We start from the raw sequence: 10,388 nt of genomic DNA on the forward strand, positions 1-10,388 counted from the left end.
AATCCTGATTGCAGATTCATTTCAAAGTAGATTTAGCCCCTTTCAGGATCTGGCATTTCAATCACAAATATCTTCACCAGTCTGAACTATGAAAATATAAAAAAATTAGCTAGTGATGGCCATAGTGAAGCAGTACTGGTGTTACTTGAGGAAAAAATAAAAACTGAAAATACATATGAATCCTGCATTCCACAAGTTCAAGAACCAAGTAAGATATAAGATATAACTCATGAATACTGTCATGTCTTAGCAGGCCCCAACTGAAAACTTATTTGCCAAAACACATTAGCACTCATGTAAAATAACAGGAGTAGGGAGGGAATTTTGTACACATGTTGTCCAGTGTTTGTTTTCCATTTCCCCTTTTTTATGTAATTATTATAGGTATAACTCCTTGAAGATCATGAAATAAGGGATAGATATAGAACATCTGTTGGGCTAACAATACATTACTACATAAAAAGTTTTCAACTGAGTAACTGTTCTCACTCTGATTAAACTATGTGAAACATAAAATGTACAACAATTTTTCCTTGCTTGTCTACTTGTGGAAAGAATTATTGGGCTCAATAAAATGTGAAAAACACAGTAGTTTGCTTTAAATGCAAAGATTAACTGTTTTGGCTCAACCGTAACATAACAAATAAAGTGTCTACTTAGAGAATATAATAGGAAAAGGTTCACATATATACATGGATATATTGATTCATTAAAATATTCCTTAAATCTATCTCAATGTATCTTTACAACCCATAGAACTGATCTTTATTTTAAAAAAGTAAAAATGATGGAGTAGAAATTTCATTTTACAGTACTTTATGTTTTTTTAAGTTTTTCCTTAGGATTTAAAGGACATCATTGAAATGCTGCTTTTCACAGTTTGCAAAGTCCACCTGAAGCTTTCATTCTTCATCGTTTTGCTTCAATTTATGGAAGACACCAAATTTATCCTTGGAAGTCTGTTTAGTACAGCTGTTAGAATTCTGGGTTCACTCTCCAAGTTTGGGCCTCTAGTTAAATGCTGAAGAATGTTAGAAGGGTTCTGTTTTGAGTACCAAGGGTTGCACTGTGGTTCACCTGTGCATCTTCAGCCAAATTTGTGGACAGAGGTTGTCTACTTGGAAGATGGGAAATTGTTTGATGAGTTCCATGTTCAGAAACTGAAATAGAAGTCCTCTTTAAAGCAGTGGGAAGATCATCACTAGGTCATTCTCTTCTATTCCAGCCATCCCACATCACCACCTCATTGATTTGTTCTTTCCCATATGTAGTATAACTTGGGGGTTCTTCATTCTCAGCTACTTTTGGAATATTTTTAGCTACTACATGATCATTCACACCTGATTATTCTCCATCATTTGCTTGAACTTTGTGAGTCTCTTGATTTTGTTGAAAAAATTGGTCTGCTAATTTTTCTTCATATCATGCTCTTAATTCCTTGACCTGCTGTCCACACTGAAAAGTCTCATATGCTAACCACTGCACAAGGAAAGTACTTTTCTGTCTGTAGTGCTGAAGCTGATCTTCTTGTGGAAGAAACTCCTGATTAAGCTCAACAAGTTACCCCTTTAAATGATGTAGGTCTGCTACCTGATATGAAATGCTGTTCTGTAGTTTAACCTTGTCATCTTCGCATCTCTTCCCCAGACCCTCCCAGCCAGTAGGTTGCTGGTGAGGTGACCATAATTTGGCCCCTCTGGTACATCTGTTTCTTATGCCTGCCCACCAAGAGCAAGAGATATTCAGATATACTTCTTCAGATGCCTGCGGGCCATCTCTGTGCACTGAACCTGGCCCTGCGGCTCCGTCTCCTTCTCTGGAAGCAAGATGTGTCAGGAAGAAGTGCTCTAGTAGTAAAGGCCAGGAAAACAATCACTACCAGAAGCACCAGCAGCATAAAGGAGGGCAGACAGCCAGCCCTTGGGTTGGCCTCAAAACCCAGCATGGGGTCAAACTGGGCTGTACCCTAAGGCTTCACAGCAATTTGCAAGCAGAAGCTCAGGTCTCTGAGAAAATTCTCTGTCCCACATATCAGTGAAAAATTTACAATAATTATAGAATCAACTTTTTCAGAACACATGAAGCTAACTAAAGGCCTGTACAATCTATGGAACATATATACACCAGAAAAATAGCTACTCAAAATGGTCAAAGTGCCTCAATGGCATTTTAACTTGTCCTATACCCATCCCTCTCTCTCCAACTGCATGGTAGCTTTGAAAAACCACACTGTGAAATAAGTCAACTGGGTTATGGTTCTGTCAAAGCTTTAGCCCCAGAACACTGTCATTATCTGACGTGGATGATGGTTTTTTGGAGGACTTTACCTATAAGATTATTTGAACTAATCAGAGCTCACTTGGTATGAAGAGGCCCATTCCTTAGAGGCATTTGTTCAAAACATTTAAAGGTAATTGTTTAACTGAGCAACCAGCAACCTGAGGTGGTGGATAACAAAAAACAGCTCATCAAAAACTAAAAGGGGCCGGTGCCGTGGCTTAACAGGCTAATCCCCCGCCTTGCAGCGCTGGCACACAGGGTTCTAGTCCCGGTTGGGGCACTGGATTCTATCCCAGTTGCCCCTCTTCCAGGCCAGTTCTCTGCTATGGCCCGGGAAGGCAGTGGAGGATGGCCCAAGTCCTTGGGCCCTGCACCCGCATGAGAGACCAGGAAAAGCACCTGGCTCCTGGCTTCGGATCAGCACGATGCGCCGGCTGCAGCAGCCATTGGAGGGTGAACCAACGGTGAAAAGGAAGACCTTTCTCTCTGTCTCTCTATCCATTCTGCCTGTCCAAAAAAAAAAAAAAACTAAAAGGAAAATCTGAGGAGTGAGATATTCATAAAGGTTCTGAATAGTTCTGATACACTCCTGAGACTGCAGATGGCCACCTAAATGAACAGCACTGAACATAACGCCCAGAGCTGTCAGCTTGCTCAGGAAAGATGTGAGAAAGCTTGAAGCTGTCACCTCTGGGTGACCTCAAGGTTTGAAGTAAGCAGGAAATCAAGGCCAGCAAAGTAGTAAATTGCCTGGATGACTGCTGAAGGAATGCCCAACTTGCAGAAAGCCCCCTAGCATAGACTAGGAGACTTACTGGTTCAAGCATTTCAGGAAATTTCTATAGAGACTTCAGCTACTAAAAATAACAAGAAATATAGGTTCTACAGAGTTAGTTTTAAAAATTATTCAACAACAACCTTTCTGGTCAATGAGGATACTGTTACAGTTGGAAAAGGGAAATAAAGTCAGGCATTGTGGCACAACAGGTTACATCGCAACCTGCGATGCCAGCATCCCATATAAGAATAACAGTTTGAGTCCTGGTTGCTTCATTTTCAATCCAGCTCCCTGCTAATACAGCTGGGAAAGAGGATAGCCTAAGCACTTGGGCCCCTGCCACCCACATGGGAGACCTGGATAGAATTCTTGGCTCCTGGCCTTGATCTAGCCCACCTGGGCATTGCAGCCATTTGGAGAGTGAACCAGCAGAAGGAAGATCTCTTCTCTCTGTCTCTCCTTCTCTCTGTCTTGCTGTCTTTCAAATAAATAAAATAAATCTAAGAAAATTAAAAAGAATAAATAAGTTCTGATATTCTGTTGCACAGTATGGTGACTATAGCCACATGATTTTATTTAAAATATCTAGTTTGCAACTTAATTATTTTAAAAGTAAATAAGTAATTATAACCTACATGCAGGAAAAGAAAGGGTAATCAATAGACACTGCTTCTGAAGAAGCAGACAATAGACTTAACTATACAAGGACTTTAATTCAGCTCTTTTATATTGCTCAAAGACTTAGAGGAAATGATATGTCAGGGCTAAAGCACAGTATGAGATCAGTATTTCATTCAATAAAAGGTATCAATTAGCAGACAGAAATTATATAAAGGAACTAAACAGAAAATTTAGAGTTGAAAAGGATAATAACTGAAACAAAAAAAATCTCATACAACAAAAAAATCTGTCAACAGGTTTGAGTACTAAAAGGATGAATAACTAGATAAAACAGTCAGTGAGATTATGCAGCCTGAGAAACAGATTGGGAAAAAAAAGGTAAAAAAAAAAAAGAGCTGTGGATAGCATAATGAGCACATTGGAGAGGGAGTGAGAAAAGGTCTGGCAGTGGGCAAATAATGGTTAAGAATTGATCACACTGATAGGTCTAAGAGTCAAAGGAATCACACAAACATGACTAGTGTCTGCTAATACTAACTGATAGAATTAAAAAGGGAGAGAATGATCCAACATGGGAAGCGGGATACACAGCAGACTCATAGAATGGCAGATGTCCTAAACAGCACTCTGGCCTCAGAATCAGCCCTTAAGGCATTTGGATCTGGCTGAAGAGCCCATGAGAGTATTTTAGGCATGGAAAGTCAAGAAACTCTGGCAAAAAAAAAAAGAAAGAGGACATAAATGAAAGATCTCTGTGAGTGAGATCCCAATAGAAAGAATGGGGCCATGAAAGAAGGAGGTACCTTTCTCTGAAGGGAGGAGAGAACTTCCACTTTGACTGTGACCTTGTCTGAATATGATCGAAGTCGGTGAACCCTAAAGGCTTCATAGCTTTGGCAACTCATGACTAGAGCCTAGGGAGATTACAGACGCCATAAACAAGAGTGTCAAATTGTTAAGTCAACAACAGGAGTCACTGTGCACTTACTCCTCATGTGGGATCTCTGTCCTTAATTATTTGTCCAATGTGAATTAATGCTATAACTAGTACTGAAATAGTATTTTACACTTTATGTTCTGTGTGGGTGCAAACTGATGAAATCTTTACTTAATATATACTAAATCGATCTTCTGTATATAAAGATAATTGAAAATGAATCTTGATGTAAATGGAATGGGAGAGGGAGCGGGAGATGGAAGGGGTACAAGTGGGAGGGAAGTTATGGGGAGGGGGGAAGCCATTGTAATCCATAAACTGTACTTTGGAAATTTATATGTACTAAATAAAAGTTTTAAAAAAATCTTTAGATTAAAAAAAAGAAGTTCCTAAATTTGATGAACATGATTATATACTCACAAAGCTCAATAAATCTCTAGTGGGATAATCCTGGAGTTAAGATAACTACAATTAGGCACATGATAAAGTGTTAAAAAGTCAAAGGCAAACAGATACTCTTAAAAGCAGCAAGAGAGAAATGACATCATATTTTTAAAAAATGGTTTCTAACTGTTTGCTAAGTATTCATGTCATATTGCTATTTTCAGGAAGCGATCTAGGACTTGCTCCCTCATTTCTCTATTCTAAGCCCAACTTGTTCTTTCATTTCTCTATTCTCTTCAAGGTAGGAAACTAATTCTATTATGCAGGAATCTGTAGGATGCCCAATTTAATCTTTAGACCTTATAAAAGAGATGGCTAACATTTTTCTGTAATAGCATAGCCAAAATAAGAACTTAAATAATAATCTCATAGCTAGATTTACTTTGCCATCAGTGAAGTATACAGTAAGTAGAAAAAACCTCCCTTTCAGACCAAAGGGAAAGAAAATTTTAAAGTGAGAATATAATTTTCCTCATGGGCATTGTCTGCCTTAGAAAAACTACTACAGAACATGCCTGTGACTATAGACTTGTAGTTCAGGCCACAGAAGATTAGAGATGGGACACGGGCACTCCCTTGACTTGCATCCTCTGGTCTGCTTTAACACAAACCAGGAGGAAAAGAAAGCTAGGCATCAGAAGCAATGGGTGGCAGGCCTATTAATGGCTGTTCTGTACAGTGATCTGCCTTCAAGAAGATCCAACAGGCCAGTCCACTGCAGTGCTTTCAATGTGGTAAGCCTGGGCTTCAGCAGAAGTCAGCTTGTGAAGAGCGCTGGCAGCTCTGCCAAGAGTTGGATCACTGGAAATGGACCTGCCCTGGAGTCGAAGGATGCCCAGGTCAGAGCCACAGATCTTATTGGCTCTAAGCTGAAAAGCCCTTCACTCAGCCCAACTTCCAAAGTGACCACTGCAGCTGAGGGGATGGTCAAGTAGGGTAAGCAACATTGCAGGCAGAACTGTAAATTTCTTGCTAGAGATGCCACCTGCCTTTACCTGGCCAGCTCTCCTCCTAGCCCAGCCAAGTAATGAAAGTCAACAGAGTGCCTTCCCCTAGGAGGTTCACACCTCCCTTAGGATATACCCCATGTGAAGAGATAGATAGGTCTGGGCCTCTTAACTTACAAAGCCTAAAGCCCACCAGATTATTATCAAGCCCCTTCTATCAGGTTCTACTTGCCTCTCAATCAGAAAACTTAATTGTAGCTTAGACAGCACCTTTCTTAGCTCCTCTAATAATGACTCTGTCCTTTGTTCTAGACCCTGTCTAGCGTACTTGGGCCTCATTCCTTTGTAATCATAACCTCTACTCTACCACCAATGGCTCTACTCCCAACCTGTGTGTACTGATGGTCCTCTTCCCCACTTAATGCTGTATAATTGTTCAAACCTGGTAAATGCCACTCTTAGGATCATTGGTTACTATCCTCACCCTGTCTTTTAGGACCTTGTCTAAATATGATCAGAGTCGGCAAACTTGGAAGGCTTCCATAGCTTTGGCAACTCATGACGACAGCCTAGGGTGGTTACTGGTACCATAAACTAGAGTGTCAATTTGTTGGGTCAACAACAAGAGCCACTGTGCACTTGCTCCTCATGTGGGATCTCTGTCCTTAATGTGCTGTACATTTTGATTTAATGCTATAACTAGTACTCAAACAGTATGTTTCACTTTGTGTTTCTATGTGGGTGCAAACTGTTGAAATCTTTATACTAAATTGATCTTCTGTATATAAAGAGAATTGAAAATGAATCTTGATGCAAATGGAAGGGGAGAAGGAGAGGGAGAGGGGAGTGTTGCGGGTGGGAGGGAAGTTATGGGAGGGGGAAGCCATTGTAATCCATAAGCTGTACACTGGAAATTTTTATTCATTAAATAAAAGTTTAAAAAATAAAATTAAAATTAAAAAAATGGTTTCTAATGAAAAAGCATAGAAAGTAGAAGGCAGCGGGATGACATATTCAAAGTGCTGAAAGAAAAGGATTATTAGCCCACAATCCTCTATATTCAGCAAGAACAGAGAAATTAATACCTTCTCAGATGAAGGAAAATATAGACAATTAATCACAAGAAAACTGTCCTACAAGAACTAATGAAATGGTTCAGCAAATCTAAAGAAGGAGTTTATTGACTTCTTGGAGCTACAACACAATGGAATGTTAGTTAAAGTATATAGTTTCTTTTTAAGGAAATAAAAATGTTCTAGATTTGACTCTGATGATTTTTGCCCATATTTGTGAATATACTAAAAAATATCACTGAAATTTATACTTTAAATGGGTGAATTGAAACCCAATAAAGCTGTAGAAAAAAAGTGAGAGGATGAAATCAGTCAAAGTAAAGAAGACAAAGGGCCAAGGATGAAAACAGGATGATTTAAGTGAAATGATAAAAGAAGATAAGGACTGATAGTGTCACTCTCAGAGAACTTTCCAGAAGGGCAGAGTGAGAAGTACAGGCTAGTGTTATAGTAAAGTCAAGTAAAGAAAGGACAAGACAACATTCATTTGATTTGATTGTAATCTAGTTTGGGTCACTGGAGATTCTAGGCAAGTGTGAAAAGACACCAAGGCATCAGAGATATTTGAAGTTGAATGAAAATTGTGGGAACATTTGAAAAAGCCAGAATTATAGATCATCTGCTGAACAGTCTGAGTATCATGGGTACTCAAAATGTTTATGGCCGGCGCCGCGGCTCACTAGGCTAATCCTCTGCCTAGCGGCTCCAGCACACCAGGTTCTAGTCCCGGTCGGGGCGCTGGATTCTGTCCTGGTTGCCCTTCTTCCAGGCCAGCTCTCTGCTATGGCCAGGGAGTGCAGTGGAGGATGGCCCAAGTCCTTGGGCCCTGCACCCCATGGGAGACCAGGAGAAGCACCTGGCTCCTGCCATCGGATCAGCGTGCTGCACCAGCCGCAGTGCGCCAGCCGCGGCGGCCATTGGAGGGTGAACCAATGGCAAAGGGAGACCTTTCTCTCTGTCTCTCTCTCTCACTGTCCACTCTGCCTGTCAAAAAGAAAAATGTTTATGGAGAGTAATTTTCAGGACAGTCAGTTGATTCGTAGGAAACAAATCTAATTTAATTACTGTGTTTCAGTTCTTGAAAAACAGTACTGAGCAAGTTTGCATTTAACATTACATTTTCTATTTCTATGAAGAACAAGTAGATGTTACATTCTGTTATTTCAGCAAGTTAATTTAAACAACCACTTGAAGAACAACAAACACGTTTGTGTTCATGATTATATCTCATGAGGAAGAGGTTTGCTTTAACTTTCTCATCAATGTAAACCTTTTAACTTTTTCCCATATCATTTCCAGTCTGCCATTCTGCTAAGACTATCAAAAATGTCAGAAATAATTTGGAGTTTGATTTGGTAAAATTTGTAATGCAGATATAAAACCCTGCATCTACTTGCATGCCACCCTTGCTCTTCTAGTCACCTGTGTGTTTCTATAAGAGTATCTTCTATGTATGTGTCTGGTCCATTTCTATTCTACTTGTCCATGTAAATATACTGACATAGAAACTCTTATGAAATTTACTGTAAAACACACTGGTTATTAAAAGGTGAACTCACCTGGTATGTGCTCATTTTTTCCCCTAGAAGAATATACATAAGTGTGAAGATTCAGCTGGAGGAAGGAAAGAGAAAAGGGATCATGAGATAACTGGTTCTTATAATCCTATATTTACCTGCCTAAAACTCTCATCACTTCAGATACAAAAACAACTTTCAAAGGAGGGTATGTTCCTTTGACTCTTGAAAAGGGACAGGAAGGACCATGCAGAAGGAATAGTGCTTGAACATGAGCATCTCTGATAAGATTGGGGTTAAGCTTTCATTTACACTAAGTATATTGGTTTTTTTGGTGACACACTAACAGTTTGTTCTCTTCTGACAAACACATAAAAACAAAATAGAGAACTGGCTGAACAAGTTTAGGTACACAAGAGATGATCCTTTGTCTTCAATGAAACTAATAGAAAATTATGCAAGCTGGCTTGTTAATCAAGGTCTTACCCATTTTTACACACTGAGTTAGGACTTCTACAGAAAGCTCTGAAATACAGATGGGATGTTTTATGTAAGGGATATATTTTTTAACTTTTTGTTCTAAACTGGTTGTCACTTCTAACAAAAGACCTTTGTAGCTGACCAGCACTGTGCTTAGCCCCTGGTTCTGCCCTGGATGACACTACAAAAATCATTCATTTTAGGCCCAGTATTGGTTTCCAGGATAGAAAGTTTTTTACTATTATTTTGTTACTCTGTGTTCAGGAAAAAGCATTAGCAGAGCTCTAATGCCACATGTGTTAATGGATATGGTGTGAGAGCAGTGCAGATTCTTGTGTGGAGAGAATGAAAGAAACTGGATGCTGTTTAAGATTTTATCAGCTGTTTTGCCTTCCCTGGAAATCATGGCCTCATTAGTCCTCAAGTGAAGTGTCTATATAGCTTGACGGCCACCCAGTCCTCTCAACCTTTGGTTACATGCCTCTGCAGGTTACTCCGCAGCACCCACAGTCCCTCTGTGATGGCTTCTGGATGCGACAACCTAACAAGGTTTGACTCCTACTACACAGGGAATCAAGAACTGCCTCTGCTTGGAGCAAATCAGGACCTGCTCCTCCTGCTCTGGATCCTGGAAGAGAAAAGCAATGTCTTTTCGTTAGGCAAGTGCATAAAATGTCATCTATACAAACAGACATATCATGTTTGTTTGGGGCAGTTCCTCTAGCTTTCTCGCTAGAAATTATGAATGTGTAGAGCTGGTGTCTCCATACGGAACCAATTATTGTATCTACGGTACAAATTAAATGTTCCCTGATAAAAAAAACATTCAAAACCATAAAGTCCATTGATAATATCCATAAAACACAAACACAGAGGCTGTAGCAATAGCTGGGATTGAGTTAGCCAAAACACAACCAGATATTTCTGGTTTCATCCAGGCATATCCGGACAAAGTGGTGTGGAATTCGTATGAAATGGACCCAGAAAATCACAGTAAAAATGGTTTTGGAAAAAAAGCAAAGTCTTTTCGTTAGACAAGTGCAAAAAATGTCATGTATACAAACGGAAATATCATGTTTGTTTGCCGCAGTTCCTCTAGCTTTCTCCCTAGAAAATACGAATGTGTAGAGCTGGTGTCTCCTTGTGGAACCAATTAGTGTTTCCAAGCAGAAAATTACATGTTCCCTGATAAAAACATTCAAAAAAATAAAGTCCGTTGATAACATCCAGAAAACACAAACACAGAGGCTGTAGCAATATCTGGGATTGAGTTAGCCAAAACACAACCGGATATTTCCAGTTTCATCCAGT

General features: G+C 39.6%; 1 pseudogene; it reads right to left on the bottom strand.

Annotated features, from left to right (window-relative positions):
• Positions 1 to 845: 845 nt before the first annotated feature.
• Positions 846 to 1,945, bottom strand: LOC133769622 (protein GOLM2-like; annotated as a pseudogene).
• Between the last annotated feature and the right edge of the window lie 8,443 nt (positions 1,946 to 10,388).

Source organism: Lepus europaeus, chromosome 11 (genome assembly GCF_033115175.1).
Source record: "Lepus europaeus isolate LE1 chromosome 11, mLepTim1.pri, whole genome shotgun sequence".
Taxonomy (NCBI): domain Eukaryota; kingdom Metazoa; phylum Chordata; class Mammalia; order Lagomorpha; family Leporidae; genus Lepus; species Lepus europaeus.